General features: G+C 35.4%; 1 protein-coding gene across 1 annotated transcript in view; it reads right to left on the bottom strand.

Moving 5' to 3' along the window:
* The window catches only part of LOC102120061 (glutamate dehydrogenase 1, mitochondrial-like), a 516,922-nt gene that overhangs the window by 78,996 nt on the left and 413,246 nt on the right, over positions 1-24,680 (bottom strand). The gene's annotated exons all lie outside the window — the stretch shown is intronic.

Genomic DNA, 24,680 nt, shown 5'->3' on the forward strand with positions numbered 1-24,680 from the left:
TTTTTTTGGTAGCCTATTTGTTACTGATTCAGTTTCAGAGCTCATTCATTATTGGTCTGTTCGGGGATTCTATTTTTTCCTGGCTCAGTCTTGGGAGGGTGTATGTGTCCATGAGTTTATCCATTTCTTCTCAATTTTCTTGTGTGTGCATAGAGGTATTCATAATAATTTCTGATGGTTATTTATATTTCTTTGGAGTCAGTAGTAATATCTCCTCCATTATTTCTGACTGTGTTTATATGGATTTTCTCTCTTATTAGTCTAGCTAGCAGTCTTTCTATTTTATTGATTTTTTTCAGAAAACCAACTCCTGGATTCATTGATCTTTTGAATACTTTTGTATTTCAGTCTTCTTCAGTTCAGCTCTGATTTTGGTTATTTATTGTCTTCTGCTGGCTTTGGGGCTGGTTTTCTCTTGGTTCCTTTGTTATTTTAGTTGTGATGTTAGGTTGTTAAATTGAGATATTTCTAACTTTTTGGTGTGTGTATTTAGTGCTGTAAATTTCCTAAGACTGCCTTGGTTGTGTCCCAGAGATTCTGGTATGTTGTATCTTTTTTCTCATGAGTTTCAAAGAACTTCTTAATTTTGTCCTTAAGTTCATTATTTACCCAAAAATCATTTAGGAGCAGGTTATTCTATTTTAAATTTAACATTTATGAAATGCTTACACATTTTAACTAGCCTTTTTAAAAGTGCAATGAGAACTATTAACAAAGAGATAATAGATACATGAAATGATGCTTATCAATTTACTTAACTTTGCATTTTTCTGCCACTTCTATTTTGTGGGAGTCAAAGTCTCTTTGAAGGTCTCTAAGAACTTGCTTTATGAATCTGGGTGCTCCTGTTTTGGATGCATAAATATTAATATTTAGAATAGTTGTTTTCTTGTTCAATTCAACACTTTACCATTATGCAATGCCCTTCTTTGTGGGCCAGTCCCAGAGAAAGTCTATTATATTTCACTCAATTTTCTTGGAAACCTGTCTTGTTTAAAGTGTGTTGGGACCCAGGTGCTATGAAGTATATTCTTATTCCCCACCTACAAAATATGTAAATTATTGATGCTGTTAAAAGACAAACTTTAGACAAATTTAAGAGAGTTTAATTGAGAAAAGAAAAAAAAAGATTTGCAAATCAGCCCTTAGAATCAAAGAAATTTCAGAGAGACTTTGGCACTGTTGCATGGTCAAATATCTATGGGAAAAAAATGTAATGTGCAGAAACCAAAACTGAGATACAGAAACAGCTGGATTGGTTGCAGCTCAGCATTTGCCTTATTTAAACAAAGTTTAAACAGTTGGCTGCCTATGAGTGGTTAAAGTATAGCTACTGGGATTGGCTGAGACTAAGCTGTTGTTACAGGGAAACATACTACTAAAGTTAGGCTTTTAGTTTGTTTACCTGCTAAGCATGTGAGTATGGAGATTTTTCAGGCTAGATTTTAGTTTTATTCAGTAATACATTATGGGATCTGAAGGACACTTTTGTAAAGGTTGAAACAAACATATTTTGTGCACATTTCCATTTATAACAAAAGAAAAATGCCCCTTTGGCTCTGGTAAGTATGACAGTTTCTAAAATAAAAGAATATTGTTTACATCTGAATTGTTAATTCTAATATTAATTTCAAGTATTATTAATAATATGAATTTTCACTAAGCCTTCCCTTTTATACCCGTTTACGCTTTCAAGTCTAATTATAGTTCATTTTCGTTTTAAAGATCAAGCCCCAATTGTTTCATGGTGTGCCTTTTTTCTAATTAAGTGTTTGAGACCAATGGGAGTCAGGCTGGAACCATATCATGTCACTTTTCACAAGCTGACATTCACAGTAAAAGTAGTTCTTGATTATTTCCCTAACAGCTTTGATGTTAAGAAAAAAGAAAAAGCAACAACATTGAGCTGTGTATACTCCCTCTTCATGCTCCTGGGTGAGAAATCATAGTTAGTAGCTGCTGATCTTGGAAATCAGAGTTTCTGCTACTTTGCTAGCAATAACCTAAATCAATACAGAATAACAACACAAGCCAGTATGTGGTGAGTCATGAAAAATAGATCAGTAGTGATATCAATTGAAAATGATACAGAAAAACTATATTATCTGGAAGGAAATACACAATTTTCTAACACTCTTTGTCCCGAATAGTTTTAACTATGGCACACAAAGCAAGCAAGCAGCAAATTACAGATAAAGATGACTGTTACTTTCTTTCTACTGTTAACACCCTCTGCTAATAGATTGTAACAGAATGACTATTTGGAGGGGTAAGCATTGGGAGAAGATGTCTATAATTTCATAGCATGTTTGGTAACATCATGACATTTTAATTTGCACAGTTTTGCTCTTTTTGAAACTGCATTTGAGAGGAGATTTTGGGGAACAGGGTTAAATGGTGACAGAATAGTGTCCTTTGTGAGTATGTGAACATGGAATAATTGGGATAAATAAATAGGGTTTATGTTTCATCTTCACTTCATCTCCAAGAAGTGAAGCATTATTTGTACCATTCCTTACATTTTATATATTTTAGGAATTTATAAGGTTCTTGTTTAAAGTAAGGTAGTAATTGGAACATGTTTAATATGAGCAACTTTGGCCAACTTTCTTATTTTTACATATATATATATATGTAAAATTATATATATATATATATAATGTTGTGAGAATTATGTAGACATTTAAGACTTTTTTCAGGCTTTGATACTGATTTCTGAAATAAATATGCTCCATAAAAATTCTTGCAATTTTTAATAGTTATGAACTTTCAAATCAGTTCCCAAATACTTAGTATTCTCACTATACTTTTGCAGAAAGTATATAAAGAGAAAATCATTACAACTGTGAAGTATTTTATTTCCCTCTGTTGAGATTTTGAGAGCTATTGTAGCCTTTCAGAGCTTAGATGAGCTACCTGAGGAATTATTTGCAAAGGGGTTGCAATCCTAATTTCAGACAAAACAAACTTTACAAACCAACAGAGATCAAAAAATAAGAAACCATGTTCTCAACTGATGGAATTGGAATATCTCAATTTATCAAATCTTGTAGAAATTTTCATAAGAAAAATATATTTTCTTCAGAAATATGTACTTGGGACCAAACTGTGTCACTTAATATTATTTAATATTTTAACTATGGGATTTTTCTAGGACTTGACTTTAATCCTTAGTGTATCATTGATTACTAATTCTTGTTACAGTATGATGAGGGCAATAACATTTTTGAAAGTTTAACCTTAAATTTTTGCTAATTCCTATAGTAGCAAAATATTTGTATACCTCTAAATAAATTCTGAGGAATCAAAGCAGTGATACATAATAACTGAATACATATAAAATGTTGATTGCAAACAAAAGAAAGATGATTGAGAGAATATAATTTGTCAGGGCATTTTATTTGCAGGGCATAACAAAACTGGACAATATCTATCTCATACAGTCCTTGTGAATATTAGATACATTAATCTTATAAAGTACATGAAAGAATGCTTAGCACATAGTATGTGCTGTATGAGTATTATTTATTATCAGTAGTATTCTTAAGCATCTAGATTTAGAGCTACCCTCAGGCTCTACTGAATACAGTATGTAAAATTTCTCATTGTAACTTTCTCTTTTCTGTTTTGCACACATTTCATGTAGGATTACCTGAAGAAATATTCTCAGTGTTGTTCCACATCAAGATGGCCACTAGTAGCAGTGATCTTGTATCTTACTAGCTAAGCTACTTTTTCAGAAAATGAATGAATATTGTTTTACTCAATAATTTCAACAAAATTTCTAGTTTCTCATTAGACTAGGTTGGATCATATTACAAAATAAACCACATGATTAATGGGGTAGCATCTTTATTTTGGACAGGTTGAGATATATTATGACCACTGCCCATGATAATTAGGTCAATTGCTCTCACGTGGTGTGAACTAGAAGCAAAAGAGAGGTAGAACTTCAAAAAAGATTGAAATACTGCTGCAGAAGAAAAAGAAAATACTGAGGTCTCTATAATCACAGATATTTATGTTATAAGAAATCAATACAGATTAAAAATTAGGTAAGAAAATTGATTTACTAATAATCTTGATCTTTAGCCACATTTCTCTGCAATAAATTTGCTATGATACCATGATGGGGATCAGCAAGCTACGTTTTCCAAGTTCCTTCTAGTGGGATCCTGCTAAGTTCTGCTATTGGGAGGTACTAGGGAAACATAGAAAGGCAAGAGAATGGAAGAATAGACCTCCTTTTCTTGTTTATTTGCTGTCCTTGCCGATATTCTCCCAAGAACATCCCCTTGCCGTAGGAACAGTAATTGTTGCAGTTTACCAATTTTTTCAGAGCCTCAGAAAGTACCTCTTCAGAGGTAACAGCAGCAGTTGGATCATATCTCTCCCTCAGAGATCTAGTCTCAGCCTAGGAAGGCTTTTACTCTGAGTTTTAATTGTAATAACGCCAGTCTCTTCCCTTTGTTCATCTAAGCTTCTGAGGAGGCCCCTATGTGGCCAGGAGATGGTGGTGATGGCTGCATCTTGCAGTCATTTTCTTTGCTTTCCGCAGTGTGTTACTTGTTTCTCCTATTTCCTATGTGGTCAATGTTTTAATATTAACTCATAGTCATAGTGTAGTATTAGTACTTTATGTGAAATGAAATGTTTTTTATAATGTAGCCATGGCCTACCAATAGCATATTTTCTTTTAGTTTTGGTAATATATATTTTGCTTCAGTGACTTTATATCCTTATTTATTGCCCAAATTAGTTTTTCATATACAAAACATCCAATATTACCCTGGTCCCATCGTTTCTTCTGATATCCATTGTCCTGTGATTTCTCCTGGAAAGTGAATTGTTCATCTGTCCATTTCACTCTGTGAAGTCATACAGGTCTATCTATGTAGAACTCCTGTGATCCAATTTATTCCCTGTGTGAGACTGGGCAATTTATCAATCTGGGAATGTGTTTCTTCATGTGCAAATCAGAGATAACACTTACCTCACAACATTGTTTAGAGCATTAAAAGAAATATAATACGATATCTTTCACACAGAATTTCCCTGGGTGTGAATTGAACAATGTCAGTTTTTCTCCAATTTAATGTGAAAACTGACTATATAAATAAACAACAACAACAACAACAAAATGTATAAAAGAAAAAGAAAAAATATCAATACAAATCATTATAAAATGTATACATATTAAAATATTATCAAGAGGCCTATACAAATTGAGTTTTCATCAATGATAAGGATTGTAACTTATATTATGGTTAATGCAAGAAGCATTATCAAGGAGAATCACATGTCTAGAGCAAAGTGATATTAACAGTGTTTATGTTTGAGACAGATGGAACTCCTCATAGGAGCACACAGTGCTCATCTCCTCCCACCTTTGAATTCAAAGAAATCGTGTTTGTAGGCCAAAATTGGTCATAGAGGAAATATTCAACACCACTAAATTAAGCAAACTAAAAATACAGCAGTTTTTCTTAGTGTACTGGTTGTTAAATACATACTAAACCACCACCAGGTGGTATAGGCCCTCATAAATGGTAAAATAAAAATGGGACTGCTTAGTTTCTATTTTGTTACTCTCTTTATTTCTGAAGAGAATGAGCTCAAATTTTAACAGTAGAGACAAAAATATAGTTATGAGAGAATCAGACTTTCAAGTATGTGAGGCTATTTTAAGGAAGGATATAGATGTTCTAAATTTATCCTAGCCAAGAAAAAAAAAGTGTTTGGTTGGCTACAAATGAAAATCAATAAAATCCTCCCATGGGATTATTGTTCAGTTTAAACCAAGGGTAATTTTTTTTTTTTTTTTTGTAAAGGAGCATATTGTAAAAGTGTTGGTCTTTATCAGCCTGTTTCTGTCAACTAACAAACTCTGCTGCATTAATATAAAAGTAGCCATAGACAAAGAATGTAAATGTAAATGAACAAATATAATTGTGTTCTAATAAGATTTTATTTATATATCAAAATTTACATTTGATATAATTTTAACATGTCATGATAAGTTATTCTTTGGGTTTTTTTCAGTGAGTAAAAAATGTATAATCTACATATAGTCTGCTTGCTATACTAAGTGAGGTATCGGGCCAGATTCAGCTTGAGGAGGGTGGCTAGCTAAGTCTTAATGTAAACAATATATGTTATTTAGTATTCCTTTGAAGCGATCAACTTGGTTATAATCATGGTAAGCTGGCAAGTGAGTCGTAAGATAAGGCCTATTAGGGGCTATATTAGTTAAGGTTCCCCAGAGAAACAGAACCATAGCTGAGATAGATAACTAAGATAGATGTAGACATAGAGGTAGAGATAGAGATAGAGATAGATGAGATAAAGATACAGATGATAGAGATAGATATAGATGACACAGAGATACAGATACTGATACAGATGAGATAGATAGAGATAGAGACAGAGATAACTAGAAGAAGATAATTCTTGGGAGGAATTGACTCAAAGGATGTCGAGGCTGAGAAGTTCCACAATCTCCTGCCTGCATGATGGAGACCCAGGAAAGTTAGTGATATAGTTCAACCTAAGCCCCAAAGTCTGAGAACCAGGTGTTCCAATATCGGAGGACAAGAGAAGATGGATGTCCCAGCTCAAGAAGACAGATTACATTTACGCTTCCTCTGCCTTCTTGTTTTATTTGGGCTCTGAATAGATTGAAGGATGCCCATAGATATTGGTGAGGATGATCTTCACTCAGTCTACCTCTTCAAATGCTGATTTCTCTGGAAACACAGACACACTCGGAAATAATGTTTTATCAGCCATGTGGGCAACCCTTAGCCCAGTAAAACTGACACATGAAATTAATCATCACAAGGAAGTCTGGGACAATTCACATCTTTGTTAATTTAAATAGACACATGAAGAAATTATTTTTTCTCTATCTTTTTTTCCTTCTTTCTCTTTCTTTCTCTCTTTTTGTTTTTAACTAAAGGACATTTTGTAAGCACATGAAACCAGAGAATTGCAGTAGCCATATGGCTACTATGAGGTGAGAAAAAGGAAAGTTTTTGCATCCTGCAGATCTGCCCCATCTATGGCCTTTGTAACTGAGATGACAAATATGTTCCTATCTAAGCTTTAGTAACGTCTCCACTACCTGTATGTTAAAACGTTTTTTTTTTGTTTGTTTGTTTTTGTTTTTTTTTTCTGAGGCGGAGTCTTGCTCTGTCGCCCAGGCTGGAGTGCAGTGGCGCGATCTCGGCTCACTGCAAGCTCTGCCTCCCGGGTTCCCGCCATTCTCCTGCCTCAGCCTCCCGAGTAGCTGGGACTACAGGCGCCGCCACCACGCCCGGCTAATTTTTTTGAATTTTTAGTGGAGACGGAGTTTCATTGTGTTAGCCAGGATGGTCTCGATCTCCTGACCTCATGATCCGCCCGTCTCGGCCTCCCAAAGTGCTGGGATTACAGGCTTGAGCCACCGCGCCCGGCCTGTTAAAACGTTTTAAAAGATAAAACTGAAAATACAAAATTGTGTCCTTTTAGAGTGGAATAAAGTTGGCTTCCATAAGCTCAGATGTGAATTTTATACTGATTCTGGCTGAATTTTTCAGATAATTTTAGAAAAGTATCTAAAAGTACTCTGTAAATCTAGTGTTAATTATTAGACTTTTTTTTCCCAAATGTTATAGTGTTAGATGAAGAAAGTATAATCACTAGGGATGAGTTTAATTTCTTTAAGAAAGACAGATATCAGGATCCTCTAGTAATACATTGCATGTCCACTAAAGTCAGAGGTATGTATTTGGTAATGTACCTTACTGTATTCTTTTGGACATGAAGGAGCAATATGGATTAGGTAATGGAATAATTTGGTAAATTATTTAATGATTAATTGATATACTTACATATTACTAACAAATAAAATGGTTTTAACCTGAAAAATTCATTTTTTGTTTATATTCTGGTGACATTTTCATCATTGTCTTAGACATGTTCATCTGTCAAACACATGAAAAATGAAACAACTCTAAGGATTAGCTAATAGGTTGAATGATAAAATAAAAACCAATATAGATGTCTGTTCATTATAATTATGAAACAGCTGTTAGTCAATAAAACTAAATAGGAAAGACCCTCAAATATTACGTATTTAACAATAAACCACACACATGTAATGACAATGCTAGGATGAGAGACATATGTTTTAAAAAGCAAGATTTTACTACAACGAGCAGTGTTTAGCTAGCTAGGCTGTCAACCAAGGGTTGGCAAATTATGGCCTGCAAGCCATATCCAGCCAATAGACTGGTTTTGTAAATAGTTTTATTGCAGCACGGACACATTCATTCATTTGTGTATTGTCTATAAGTGCTTTCTCACTGCAACAGCAGAGTTGAATAGTTGTATAGAGATTATATGGCCCACAAAACCTAAAATCAGCCTCTTTCCCTTTACAGTAAAAGTTTATTAATCCTGCCTAAACACAATTTAGCAGAGTAATTTGGCTGCAAGGAAAAGAATGATTTTCTCTTATAAGTTGAATGTCTGGACAAAGTTAATGAGAGCTATGTTTTTCTCCAAGTAGGGTATTCTGGATGTGCAGTTGTTATGCATATTTTAACAGGAAGACACTTAAGAGTGTTCAAATATAGGACATCCAAATGACATAGTGGTTTAAAATAATATTGTCAAGTGTGGCTAACTAGGACCATGTTTTTCCTAAAAAATGGAGGAAAATGGCAAGATAGGATAGTTTTGGCACATAAATTGCATCACATTTTTGAGAGTCTGTCATTTGAAGGCATGGTTTAGTCTAATCTTAGTTTATCTCAAATGTAAGTTCAGAAATTATGGATGTTACAGCAAGACATAATTTGACTCTAAATCAGCAAGTACTTCCAAATATTCAGAACTATCTGGAAGTGAAAACGGCTGCCTCTGTAGACAGACAGCAAGTTTCTTATCTCAGAGCCCTGTAGATAGACCATCTGTGCAGGTTATAATTAGGAGATTCATGAATGTGATAATGATGACATAGTCCCATTGACAATGAGGCTTTTAGTGGTACAGATTAACGTAAATATGTACTCTATTGTGCAAACCTCCCAGTAATTAAGATTAAACTTAATCTTGGGCTACAAGTAGATAAAAAGTATTCCCAGTTAGATTTTACATGTATACATTTGAAACTATTAATTTTTAAAAAATAAAGCAATGACTTTTTAAAAAGTTTTATCTATTTATTTATTTATTTTTATGGAGTCTCACTCTGTCGCCCAGGTTGGAGTGCAGTGGTATGATCTTGGCTCACTGCAACCTCTGCCTCCCAGGTTCAAGCAATTCTCCTGCCTTAGCCTCCCGAGTAGCTGGAACCACAGGCATGTGCCACCATGCCCGGCTAATTTTTGTATTTTAGTAGAGACAGAGTTTCACCATGTTGGCCACGCAGGTCTCGAACTCCTGACCTCTGGTGATCTGCATGCCTCAGCCTCCCAAAGGGCTGGGATTACAAGCGTGAGCCACTGCGCCCAGCCAATTTTCCCATTTTTGACACATTAATTCTAAAGTAAACTTTCCCCTTTATTACTTGCAGATTTATTTCAGGTGTTTTTCAGTTCCTCCTAATTTCAGTTCCTCAGTTGAAATTTGGTTCACATTAATGATGATTATCTGTTCTTGGCATATAGAAAATACAAATATAGGACTTTTACTGAATTCTGTTTTTTAAAAGTTCTAAGGAAAAAGCTATTACATCCACATATGTGTGTAAAATGAAGCGTAGACCTAAGAACTACTGTGAATAAACAGCTTGACTTAATAAAAGAGAGTACATTGAATTTATGTTAAAGCTAAGAATCTGTGAATTCTTGAGTACTGCCTGCCAGGAACACTATTATGTCAAAAATAACAAAAAGGCTTATTTGACATGATTTGCTGATCACTAAGCCCACTGAGGGGAGCCCTCCAAGGTTTATGTGAGAAGTAGTCAGTTTGTTTTTGTCTTACTGGTGCAGAAGAAATGCTTTTTATTGCCCATGATCTCCAAGGATGGCACTGAGCTCCACAAAGCAACCACTGGGGGATATTAGGTAAACAGCATGAATCTGTTGTTATAAAACAAGCACACTGTTTTAAAAACATTTAAAGTAATTCGTGAGTTGGATGTTTCCTGATAGGTATACTTTTAAGTTCAGGCATTTAAAAAGAAAAAGTCTGCTGTGTGTACCTTAATTTTCACTTTTACTTTGGTGTTTTGATGTCTATAGAAATGGGCGGTTTCTCTACTTCTTTCCCAGAAATTTAGCTCCAATGCTGACATGAGCACAAAGACCTTATGACTGTGCTGAGAAATATGTTGTGTCTTAAGAATAAAAATTATTAGAGTTAGTCGATGCATCACAGATATCCTTCCTGACAAGAGGAACGCTGAAGCACAGACACTGTGTTGGGCTATGGTTCTCAATGGAAAAATAAAGCTTTTCAAAACGTTAGTCACTGCCATCCTAGATGTTTCTTTAAGTCATTTTTACAACTTGTTTTGGTAGATTCTAAGAATCAGTCTTACATTATATTTTTCTATGGCTTACTGTTAAAGTCTTATTCATAAAAACAACTATCATGCATAGAAGTAGTATATACCAACATCATAAACCAGAAAGTAATTTATATTTAACCCTCATAACAATACTTCAGAGTAAAAATTATCTCATATTGTAGAGGAAACACAGGCTCAGGTAGGATACAAATTACTTATATCACAAAATTAGTAAGTGATGGAGCTAGAATACAAACAAGATCGGCCTATTTACAAAAATCAATAATTTTTCCTCTATAACATATTATCATTATATGCCTTTGGTTTTTAAGTGAAATGCACTCAACTTCAAATGTACCCATAAAGTAAGTGAACATGACCATTGAGTGGCATCACAATTATTAAAAAGTTTGCCTTGGGAACAAAGACAGTATGACCCTCAGGGAACTGAATTACATACCCAAAGGGGACATGTGCCATCTACCTGGGCTCAATGGGGGTTTTCCAATGGATTCTTTGTAAATAGGTGTTGCACATACTTCTGTGTCTTTAAGCTTTCCTTTATAACTCCAGACCTACTTCTGATGGTGATGAGTTTCTTTCAAAACCTAACCCTAGATATGGGGTCAGCTTGAGGCAAAATTGTGAGTTGCTAGCTAACAAAAGTAGCTAATATTTTAATGAAATGTCTTATTAAGCTAAATGCCAAACACTATTCATTATATATATTAATCAGTTTAGTTATCACAATTTTATGAAGTAGATATGACCACCATTTTTATTTATCAGTTGAAGAAACTAAGACACAGAAAAGTTAAATACCTTACCTAAAGTCATGTTGCTTGTGGAGAAGTTGCAATTCATCTTGGTTGTCTTGACCTAGAGTCTGCGTGCTGGATGACTATTTTAGACGGTTACGTGTGCATGCAGATTTCAGTGCTTGTCTGGTCCCACTCCCTCCTACTGTTCTGTCCCCTAGTGATTTCATCCTGTTCCCTACTTCTCAAGACTACTCCTCTTCTTGGACACTTTTTCATATTCCAGAACTAATCATTCTGTTTCTTTTCTTTCTGCTCATCATGCCAAAGGCAAAGTTAGCAGGGTAGCTGACATAAAGGAATTCATACTAAACAATGGCACGCTCAATTTGTAAAATTTCCCAGAGTTAAATAGGTAGAGTGAAAGGTGTAATTTCTTCTTTGAAGAAAACAATGTTGAATTTTACTTAAATGAATGATAAATATAATTTTTATATGTATTTGCAATCTGCATGAATAATATATCCTATCATGCTTCACGTTCTCACACTCTTATACCATTAAGGATCTCTACATCTATCACCAATCAGCTACCACCTCTCTTCCTCAGCTGCATTAAGTCAGGTCTGAAAATTAAATTTTAAAAGTAGCTCCTAAGTTTTAAACATTTTTAAATATTTTTCCTGGAAGGACGTGATGAGTAACCTGATTGTCAGCAAATGCCTTAGGTATTAAGGAGAACAATCCTAATGGCAATAGCTAATATTTTTTGGCAGGGCCAAGTTTTAGTATCTCTTTGCAACTGTGTGACAGCATGATCATATTAATTCTTATTACAAACCTATGAAGTGGCTATGCACTTTAATTTTATAAGGGAAAAAAACAGGTCCTTAGTCTAAGTAACTTGGCTCTGGATTTGAACTTCAATGTAGCTACCTCTATAACTTGACCTTTAAACATTATACCACCTTATATGTCAAACTTACCTTGAAAGGCAACCAGCAAACCAAGTAAATAAAACAGTAAGAACAACCTATAATAAAAAGCCTTGTCAGCCAGGTGCAGTGGCTTACACCTGTAATCCCAGAATTTTGGGATGCTGAGCGGGTGGATGGTGTGAGCCCAGGAGTTTGAGATCAACCTAGGCAACACAGTGAAACCCTGTTTCTACACACAAAAAAAGAAAAAAAAATTATATAGGTGGACATGGTGGTGCTCACCTGTAGTCCCAGCTACTCAGGAGGCTGAGGTAGAAGGATTTCCTGAGCCCAGGAGGCAGAGGCTGCAGTGAGCTGAGATAGTGCCGCTGCACTCCAGCCTCAGCAACAGAGAGAAACCATTTCTGAAAAAAAAAGAAAAAGGACTTATCATTATCTAATTCAATATATTCCATAATAATCAAAAAATACCATTGAATGAATGGGGAAGAAAATTAGATCAACTGCTGTGAAGTCAACTTGTTTACTCTTGATCAAGAAATAGCAGCAGATTTTACCTCTGTGGTATTAGTAAAACACTGGGCGCAGTGGCTCACGCCTGTAATCCCAGCACTTTGGAAGGCCGAGGCGGGCGCATCACGAGGTCAGGAGATGGAGACCATCCTGGCTAACACAGTAAAACCCCGTCTCTACTAAAAATACAAAAAATTAGTCATGCGTGGTGGCGTGTGCCTGTAGTCCCAGCTACTTGGGAGGCTGAGGCAGGAGAATGGTGTGAACCCGGGAGATGGAGCTTGCAGTGAGCAGAGATTGCACCGCTGTGCTCCAGCCTGGGCGACAGAGCAAGACTCCATCTCAAAAAAAAAAAAAAAAAAGTATGTATATGTGTATGTATATATAATCTTTGCTTTGGTTGCAAATATATTTTTAAATGTTTGATATATGGGGATACATCACAGTGTATACTGTCAAATTAAGTGAGTTATAAATAGAAGAGGAAAATCAAAATTGGAAATTTATAATAGCCTTAAATCCCTCAGTTGATATTAAAAATACTAAATTCGGGGCTGGGCCGGGGGCTCATGCCTGTAATCCCAGCACTTTGGGAGGCCGAGATGGGTGGATCACGAGGTCAGGAGATGGAGACCATCCTGGATAACATGGTGAAACCCTGTCTGTACTAAAAATACAAAAAATTAGCCTGGCTAACATATAATATAATATATGATATATGTAATTATATGTAATAATTATACATGATATATATCATATATATGATATATAATATATCATACTATATATATTATATATGATATATATAATTATATGTCATATAATATATATTAGCCTGGATAATATATGATATATATAATGTATATTATATATATAAGAAAAAATAGATACAGCACTTACTTTTTCTATACCCCTAAGTGTTTTAATTATTTCTATATTTGGAAATGAATTCATAATCTATTAGTCACATTATTTGAAATTTAAAATTATAATTCTATTTGTTTCAGATAAAAGCCTCGTCTTTTAAAACATACGTTTGGATGAATAAACAAAGCAAACTTGCTATGACTTTCATGTAAACTACTTTATCATCCTATATTGCTCCATTGAGTTAGTGAGGTCAGGGTTTTGATAGAATGAGAACATTCATAGAGTGAATTACAGACGTATTTGAAGGTTTTTAAAAATGATGTTGGCTTTGTCTAGGGCTGAGGGTGATGTTGCAGGGCAAGTATAAAGGACAGAGTCACATAGAGACTCCTGAGAACTAGAAAGCAACCAGTGAGTCCCAGCATCTGAAGGCAAGGAAGTGTCAGTGTAGTTCCGTACAAATTTAGTAAAACATAAAGCAAGCACTCAATTGTTTTCCAACACAATATGCTAATTGGAGTGGCAGAATTGTATGGTAGAAAGAACATACAAATAACAAATGTATTCACAGCACTATGCCAAGTGCAATGAGAGGTACAGTGACATAAAAACATGCATTTTCAGACATAATAGTCAGTTTGAGGATTTAATATATTAATCATGTACAGAGATCCAAAATTTCCTTGAGTATCTATTATGCATGTTGAATGCTAGGAAATGTGTGTTAAGTATTTTATTCTGGATTCTCTCAGATAAAACTGACCTCATAGCTCTGAGTTAAGTAGTTTTATATTTGCCACATAAGAAAATTAAAGTACAAATGAGGAAATCGAGGCACAGACAGATTAAGCAACTTGTCCAAGACTATACAGCTGCTACGCAGAGCATCTGGGATTCAAATCTAGGAATGAGTGAAGAATTTTATTACTAATTGCATAAGTAAATACATATGTCTAACCCAGTCATATATTATTTGTTGGTTCTATGACCCAATATTGCAGAAAATAATTACAGAATTAGATTTTGTTTGAGTGCAAAATTTACTTCACAAAATTATAATTGTTGTTTAAATATTGAATGTATAGTATGAATTATTATCTAATAGTAGCATCTGTTTTAAAGTCACATATTGGTAAATATTGCCTTAATAATCATTATGAGTCAGGAACTGTTCTCAGCACATGTTTTATCAATGAATCCTTTCAAATAGTTAATGTGGTAAGTGTAGACCAAATTAACCGATAATTAGCTAAGCCTCAGAGGATTTGAGTACTGTATCTATATTTATATGGCCAGTGAGTAGAGAAGTTGAGTCTTAATCCCAGTGATCTGACAGCAGTGATCTCATCTGTGTTTATAATTCCAGAATCACTGTGAGAATGTGAACCTGTATTTAGACAATGCATCGTTCCCAGCAACTACTAGAGTCTTATCTTGCTCTGGCAGTGAAGAAAATACCTTATGATAACTTGGTAATACTGTAATGTGAAAAGCGTAAAGAGAATAACTCACAAGAAAAATATTAAGAAGTTTTCTGAAGCAAGCTTCTCTTGTGGCTTCCAGATTAATGTGCTTGCATATTCTAAGCAATGTTTTCCAGACAAATTTTCTGTGTAAGCAGAAATTGGCTCAATTTAAGGAGGTACAAAGGATGGTGGAGTATTTTGACTACAAAGGTTGGCTGCCATTTGTTAGTGCCGTAAAATTTTGTAAAGCTGCTCTGAGATTCTTTGAAATTCATTTATAACAACGAGACTGGATACTTTACCATCTTCTGCAAATGTTTCCTAGGAGATTTAGTTACCCATGTTCCCTACTTTCTGTATTTTATTTACATTCTGTGATTGTTCGTCTTTTGAAATAATTTCAACAATTGAATCTGTTTAATTTGTCTGGTTCTGAGAAAACATTAGCTAGATGACAAATTTAACAGTTTAATCCAACAGGCCTTGAGTGGTATATATATGCATGTGCTACTAAAGAAGTCGAGAAATTAACCCCAGGTCTTCAACATTAAAAAATGAAAAAGAAGGTAGAGGAGGGAATCTTGATAGCCACTTTGGTAATGAAGCAAAGTGAGAGAAAATATCATCCTGGAGCTCAAGCATGAGTACACTTAATGGCAAATGAAGTGGGAACTGACCACCTGCTCATCCACATGGTGAGATACAAACAAATACCTCTTCTTGAGAATGAATGAGTAGATATATGAATGAATAGGTGAATGAACAAATGAAGGCCTATCTGTGAATAACCAAACTGGAAACCCACAGTCAGTTTACAAGCCTCTTGAGGATTTGGTCATAACTTGAATATCTCACTGAGAGGTCACCCTTTAAATGGACTTAGTTCATTTACTTTCCCATTTGTTATTGAAGGTCCTTAGTACTCTGCTCGAAGGCTGAATTCTTAAAAATATACTACCACCATTAAAAAAGAAAAAAAATTTTTGGAGGTGAGTAAGTATGTTCAGTACCTTGGTTGTGATGACGGTATTGGTATATGCACACATGTCCAAACTCATCCAAGTGAATATATTAAAGGTGTACAATTTTTATATCAATTATACCTCAAAAAAACTTCTAAAAATGATTTAAAACTGAACAGCAACAACAACAAAACACTTAGGAAACAACAGAAGTTTCTTTCCCTGTTCTAAATGTTAATTTTAAAGATTTGATTAGGAATTTATTTTTTAGTGTAGAAACATGATTTTTTTTCAAAACACAAACATTGTAATACAGAGCTAGTTAAAATCTACATTCCCCTTCATAAAGGCAGAGGCCCTTATGCAACAATCATCTTTAGAAATAGAAGTCCCTGTAAAACCACAATGCATGATTTTTTTGACTGTTTATGCATTAACAGCATTTTTTGGTTTTAGCCTTGGAAATACATCAGAAATAGATCTCCTCGCTGTGTTTGCATGGCTTCCTTAGAAATGACTTAAATATAAGCAAACCATATTACTTACAGTTAAGCTATGCTGTAGCATTGTATTACTGCTTTGAGAAATGTATGTAGTTCAACTGAATATTGTAGCAGTAATTCATGTTCATAGAAAAATCAATCAAAGGTTTTGACAAGTTTGAGACAGGTATGGAAATAAAGGTCAGGCATTGTATTGCAAGTTCCCTATTCTAAACTGTAGTTCTTACAAATAGGCTTCTGAGGTCCCGAAGCTTTAGCAGGCCTCTTACATATGCCTTCATTGTCTGTCCTTTCAATGACATTCAGACATTTATTTATTTCTCCCTCCCATTGTGTCCGAGTCCCTCACACTGTTGAACTTGTGCTGCTCTCGCCTCTTCCTTCTGTCTCTCTTTTTAATACCCTGATGCAGCAGCAATGGATGGTGGGATGCATTTTGTTGAGCTCTCAAGGCAGTCAGAGTTCCACTTGAGTTCATGTAGCATCTGTTATAACAAGGTTAAAATTACAGAAAGTACACGATTTTATTCCCTTTAGCTGAAGGACAACAAAGGTGGATTTTCATATTTCCTGGTAAAGTGCTGCTTCAGAGAAAGCACATTTTGGTATCCACTAATCCCAAGTAAAGTGACTTGGTTCCTAATGTTGATTTTGCCATTAGCCTGCTGGCTTTGTTAGGTTATTTATTTTCTTTAAGCCCATCGACCCTTCAGTTAGTCTCCATTCTGCCTACTTGTTGGTGAAATTTAAAAGGCCTCCTAGCAGCTCCAATAGTTACAGTATAGTAGAAACAAGCAAATACTCCTTTTTAAAAGAAAAAATTCTATGAAGGTGAAAACACTTGGATTCAAAAGTGAGTTTGGACATTATCTACCAAGCGGTAATCAGTTATACTCAGACTTTTAAACTAAAAATACACCACAAGACCATTGCACACTCCTATGAAGGTCCCAAGGATTATTGAAAAGTAAAAAAAAAAAAAGCTGTGAACTTCTTTTAGTTAAAATGCACATCTTATCAGCATTACTGTAGTAACAGTAATTGTGACCTTCAGTTTGAATTTCTTTTCTGGAAATATAAATTCTTAGGGAATTATGATATAAATCCCAAGGCTAAAATAGGTGTCCACTGATCATTCTGATGTTTATTTGATAATAGTCTTCCTAAATAGACTATTATTCTTATAAAATGGAAGCAGCAAGTTGGAAAGCTTAAGAAAACTCTGAGGAGCAGGATTTCTAATTAGGAAGCTATAGGAGAAAAGGCTTATGACTACCCAAAGCACTTAAGCATCTGATGTATTATATGGAATGTCTTTCTCTTTTTCCTCAATTATCATCAAAGAGAACAAGTTTGATGATATTAAAATAATAAAAAAGTCTTAGCTGAATAGGCCTTCAAAGGGCTCTCTGACAGATACATTCATGAAATTATGACACAACTCTGCAAACTTAATCTATGTGAAATAAAAAACATGTGGAAGACACAAAATTCTAAGGGAAACTCAAGGATTTTCTAAGATTGCTTTACATAACTGCTTCTTTTTTCCAAACTTTACCTTCTCTAACAACAAGCCATGCTATAACAGCGTCAAGGGCTAGATAGTCCAATGGCAAGAATGCTGACAAAGGTAGTTGTATAAGAAAGAATGAGTTATATTTTGAGTGACAAGATGGTAATATCTTCTTTCTTGCTTTTTTATACTGGCAATTTTTTCTATGTTTTAGAGGAATTGAGGATTAGAAGGTTATTTATGAGAGTATGATTTGTAAGAGTATAGGCAAATTTAACTCAATTCATTAGTTATTAAATCTGCAAAACATTGTGGAGGGTATATAAAATTGTTACAATATGAATCTTATCCTCAAGGAGTGTAATCATTTTATTTCAGCTGGAGTTTTTTACGACTTAGAGGTAGCTTAACTTTTTCATGCAGACCTTAAACACTCTTTATGCCGAGTTTTATTTGCTTGGGTTTATTGTATGGCCGTGGTGGCTGTCACAAAATTTACCAACCCTAAATATTAGTATAGTCATACTTTAACTTATTACTTACAATTTATCACTGCTGTTTCCCGTGGGAGTGTGGTTGAGCAAAGTGTTTTGAACTGTGTTTATGCGTGCTCAATACCTGCTCCTTTTCATCCAGGTGATCTGGAGAGCATTCTCACTGGGGCAGGGATGCTTGCACCTGTAATTTTACTAAGAATTCATTAAAAGGCCAGGACCAAACTTCCATGTTTATGGGGTTGTGCTGACCCATCTAAGCATTTTCAGTTCCTTGCTTTAAATGATGAAGCTACACTAACTGGACAAAATACATTTGAGTGGTATTTTAAAATACTAGGGGGATTTCAGGGTAGGCTCTTGGGTGTAAATCTAAAGTGGTCCTTTACAGTTCGGGAAGTTTAGGGCCTTTTAAAAAGTTGAATTAGCAGAGGCTTTCCCTGAGGGGCCATTTGCAGTCGAGGTTATACTTGATTTAGGACTATAACAGCTGCAATACATGCTTTTCAGAGAGAGATACCTTATGTATTACATGAGTTTTAGTGTGTCCAGAATTGGTGGGTTCTTGGTCTTGCTGACTTCAAAGATGATGCCACTGACCCTCACGGTGTGAGTGTTACAGTTCTTAAACATGGTATGTCGGGAGGAGTTTGTTCCTTCATTCAGATGTGTCTGGAGCTGCTTCTTCCTGGTGGGTTCCTAGCCTTGCTAACTTCAGGAGTGAAGCTGTAGACCTTCACAGTGAGTGTTACAGCTCTTAAAGACAACATCCACCCAAGCTATAGACTTTCACGGCGAGCGTTACAGCTCTTAAACGCAACATCTACCCAAAGGGCCAACACCAATAACATTTATGACAAACTGCTACAGAACGAAGATGGCAGCAAGCAAACAGTATGCCACCCTTTCCGTTGGCTGGCTCAGGCAGCCTGCTTTTATTCCCTTATCTGGCCCCACCCACATCCTGCTGATTGGTCCATTTTACAGAGAGCTGATTGGTCCACTTTACAGAGAGCGGATTGGACCGTTTTGACAGGGTGCTGATTGGTGCATTTACGATCCTCTAGCTAGACATAAAAGTTCTCCAAGTCACCACCGGATTAGCTAGATACAGAGTGCTGATTGGTGCTCATACAATCCTCCCGCTAGATATAAAAGTTCTCCAAGTCCCCATCTTGTTCGGGAGTCCAGCTGGCTTCACCTAGTGGATCCTGCATTGGGCCTGCAGGCGGAGCTGCCCGCCAGTCCCGAGCAGCACTTGCACTCCTCAGCCCTGGGGCTGTCGATGGAACCAGGCGCCACGGAGTAGAGGGCGGCGCCCCTCGGGGAGTCTCGGCCTGTGGTAGCTTACCGCAGCGGGGGAGCTCAGACATGGCGGGCTGCAGGTCTCGATCGCTGCCGCGCGGGGAGGCAGCTAAGGCCCGGCGAGAATTTGAGTGCAGTGCAGGGGGGCCATGGTACTGCTGGGGCACCCGGCGCAACCGCCACAACTGCTGGCCCGGGTGCTAAGCCCCTCACTGCCTTGGGCTGGCGGCGCCGGCCGGCCGCTCCAAGTGCTGGGCCCGCTGAGCCGGAGCCTGCGCCCCCGCCGGCCGGAACTCCCGCTGGCCTGTGAGCGGGGCGCACATCCCCGGTTCCCGTCCGCGCTTCTCCCTCCACACTTCCCCAGAAGCAGAGGGAGGCGGCTCCGCCTCAGCCAGCCCAGAGAGAGGCTTCCACAGTGCCATGGCGGGCTGAAGGGCTCCTCAAGCACGGCCAGAGTGGACGCCCCCCAAGGAGGCGCCGAATGAGGGCTGCTGGCACATTGTCACCTCTCATTAGGACGGAAATTTAGTTAACATTTAAATAGGAGAGCTTACTTGGTTGGAGAATATTAGAAATTTTTAGAAAATTACGTTGAGGGGCCAGGGTTGGAGTGTTCATGGTTAAATTATGATTTTTAGGGCTCTGACTAGGTTCAATTTAAGTACCTTGTTTTTGGGGGTTGGCAAGAGTACCTCTTAACCTAGTTTAACAATAAAGTCAGAGATGGGGGGAGGGCAGATTTGCGATTTTAATCGGAAGCAGTCCTTTAGTGCGTGAACGTACGTGTGTGCGTGAACGTACACGTGTGCGGAAACGTACATGTGTGCGTGAAATGTGTATTGATTTTTATACCCTTCAAGCATGAATGAATTAGCACCTTATGGTTGGGTATGTTCGTTCAGAATGTTCAAAATAAGTCCAGCTACAATCGATTCCGCGGGGATCAGGCTCCTGCCATGGTAGGTGGCAGCATCCCGAAAATTAAAAAATACCAAATGCACGACAGTGCTCCCGTGACTAGTTACTAGGTTGATAGTCACTAGTACATTGAGATATAAGGTTTGCAAATATTTTCTCCCAGTTTGTAAGTTGCCTCTCCACCCTCCATCCTCCTATTTCCTTTGCTCTGCACAAACTTTATAATTTTAAGTAATCCTGTTAATCTATTTTTGTCTTTATTGCCTCTATTTTTGCTGTACAAACTAAATCCTCAAAAACCTGTATTATCAGTTATAAGATTTATTTTGATAATATTCCAAACAGTTTAAAATGCTTTATTTGACATAATGGCATCAGATATAACATGGTATAATGTCATACTATTACTTTTTCACTTAAAAATCAAAATGTAAAAATTATAATTTTTAAATATGGCAAAAACGTACGTTAAAAATACATTAAGTGGTAAATAAACTGCTGTAAATCCCACATATAATCATGGCTTACTTTTATAATACCTTGAACATTATAAAGTGATTTTCTATCTCTTATTACATTTTATAATAACCTATGGGATAGCTGGAGTAGATACTATTTTCTCTGCCTTAACATGTGCCAAAAACGAGAGAGGGAGAGAAGTGAAGTGACTGTCCCCATATTACAAAGACACAATGGTGCAGAGCTGAAACTTTACTGATTATTTGAAATACTTTACAATTTTTCTAAAACATAGTGAGATCTAGGGACTTAGTGTTATAACCAGCCCTGTTTGAAAATTTCTCAGGATATTGGTTCATCCTTTATTAAAATGAACAAACAAAAAAAGTAGGATCAAGTTAAGAAAAGCAGAATGTTTTGGTAGGATTAGGATCTCAAAATAATTGTCTGAAGTCAATAAAGTGTTACATTATTTTTCTTGCTTTATTTTTAATTCTATAATTTTGCTGTGTCTCTATGGTGGTGTAATAACCTGAGAAAGACGGTTCTAATCACATGTGTACTAATTACAACCATCCAACATAATTTTAGAGTAAGATTTAACCAGGACGTAAATGTAAAAGTTCTTAAAAGTATTCAACTTCTGTGTCTATACTTAAGACTCCATCTCTAGGTGTCTGTTGATTATGCAAGTAGAATTAACAATAATTAATTTATCAACCTAATCTTTAAGCAGTGCAAGCATTATTATTAGACTTTCTTAAATGGGCACTATAATATGTATCTTGATTGAGCTTATTTCATAGAAGAATGGTATTTCTAACATTATTTTAGAGATTTTTGATATTCAATCTCAAATGTTTAATATATTTTCCAAAATTATCAAGTAAGGATGAGCACTAGCATACTCTAATATTTACAGGAAAAATGTAAACAAAAACACTTGGATTTCTAGGTTCCTTTAATAATCTCAACGCCAGGATGAATTCTCTAAGTCCGAAAAAATTGCCATGACTTGGTACTAAGATCAGTATCAATTCAACCATTATTTCTTTTAAAAAAATTAAATAAAAGTTGCATTTACCATTTTGTGCAGTGGTTCTCAACCCTGGTTATCCCTCTATAGTTTTAAGAAATAATTCAACCATTATTTCTTTAAAAAAATTAAATAAAAGTTGCATTTACCATTTTGTGCAGTGGTTCTCAACCCTGGTTATCCCTCTATAGTTTTAAAAACTACTGATACCTGGGTCCTTGGCCTAGTGATTCAGCATAAATTAGTCTCACATGTGGCTTTGTTATCAGGAGCTTAAACAGTTTTCCAGTTTATATTAATGTGCAGCTGAATTTGAGAACAACTGCTTCAGTCTTTTGAAATGAGGCCAGGTGTACATATAAGGCCTTACTGTGCAAAGCTTTAAATTTGGGGGACATTTTGGTCATATAAAGCTGGTTAATACAGATGAAGTTTAAAAGAAATAGACTCTCACTTACCAGGTATACTAATACTCTGCAGGAATCAAGATCATTTTGAGATAATTAAAAATAAGAGAAAAATAAACTTCCTGAATGTTGACTTTATAATTACATGGTCTACATTTCTCACAGTATACTGTCTTGATTGATGGTTAGAATAAAATTCCAAAGAATCTGAAACTTAGCATACAAAATCATATTTGTATAATTTTTATGTTCAACATATTTCAGTGAAATTCATTGATTAAAAATTAATTATCCATGGGTGATATATATGATTATTCCATTGCCAAGACTGTTACATTAAGTAAGGCAGCTCCTTCCCAACAGATCTGGAAATCAATGTTGCAATCTGAAGAAGGCTTTTAAAATCAATATTCTTAAGTACATGTATAATTTTGTTATAATCTCCATATTATTGCAATTCAGTTCTACAGAAGATGTTTCTTGTCACATCACCAGTCCAGTGACACTGGTAGAGTGTATCAAGGGAAATGTGAATTGTCCTTTTAAACTTCCAAACCAAATAATAGAGTGAATTGATTTATATTTCAACCTTGATTATGAAACACATTAACAATTATGATGCATAGTAAAAATTCTGTTTTTATACATTATAATTTACTGAGACACATTTAAAATTCACATAACATTTGTTTGAATTGGACAGTGTTTACAATTGTAATTTTTGCAACATTGAAAACGCCAAATGTGTTTGATTAATATCCGCTTCCTGCAGCCACACCTGTATAATATTTATGTCTCTCAATTACTATTTGCGGTAATTAGCGGTTTTTCCATTGCAATTAACCAACTTCAACCTCGAACATTGTCTGAGATGCTTAACTTTTTACTTTTTTTCTTAGTTGAAATATTCTAATTATATTTTACTTTGTGATTTTAGTTTTCCTTTTATCTTCTTGGAGTTTAACCTCAATAAAATTTTGAGTTGGTTCTTATTTGCATCAAACAACTCTAAAATGTAATACAAATTATTATCACTCTATCTACATAGAAAAACATTGTTAACAAACCTGTGAATGACTTAATCATTTCAACAATTAAGATATTTACACACACACACACACACATTTCTTCTAAAAAGAATGGTTAAAACTACCTATACACTGGAAACATATTTTCACATAAATTTGCTCATTATTATTTGTATTTATATTGTGCAAATTATGTCAGTAGCTAGAATGAGTTGGATTTGACAATAGGGAAAAAGTGGTTTCATATCCCAGACTCTTAAAACACACTTTTCAATTTATGACACAAGCACTCAAAAGATATGTATGTGGTCCTCATGTCTGGCATCTAATTCCTATGAGTTTCCTTCAGTTAATACTAAACACATGTATAGAAATTGCCATAAACTGAGCTGTATGATGGTAACAATCCCCAAATGACAATTCAATCATCCAGATCTTTGGCTTGTCCTAATTCCATTATACGAGGTGGATCTAATGGTCATTAGATCCCTAGATATCAGGGATCCCTAGAAAAGTGTTTTCTTAATCTTAGGTAATAGTTTTCAATGCTTTGGTGAAAATTGCTTAAGTAACGCTTCGATTTTCATCAGTCTTTGAAAATGGCTCTTTCAATGGTTGATAAAGTGAGTCATCACATAGTACTTCTATACTGTAAAGAAAAAAAGCTAAAACAGTAATTAATATACGTTAGGTATTCAGTACCTCTTATTTCCAGATATATACAATAAATTCCTTTTATATCTTAGAGCTAAAACCAGAGAAAAAATCATCTCCATAAGCCATGTACTGTCTTTTGTCAGGTAAAGAAAAAAGTGTAATTCATCTTTATCTTCTCTGATCTATTATGTTGACTTTTACTTTTGATTTTAAAAATTGAACTTAATTGATTTTTTCTTGATACATAAATTATATATGTTCAGTGTGTATAGCATACATTAAAAATTGTTTAAAAACACCTATAATCTCAGCAAACAGGAAGTTTATTTTATTTTGTTGAAAATGTTACCTA

The sequence above is a fragment of the Macaca fascicularis genome, chromosome 9 (assembly GCF_037993035.2).
Source record: "Macaca fascicularis isolate 582-1 chromosome 9, T2T-MFA8v1.1".
NCBI lineage: Eukaryota > Metazoa > Chordata > Mammalia > Primates > Cercopithecidae > Macaca > Macaca fascicularis.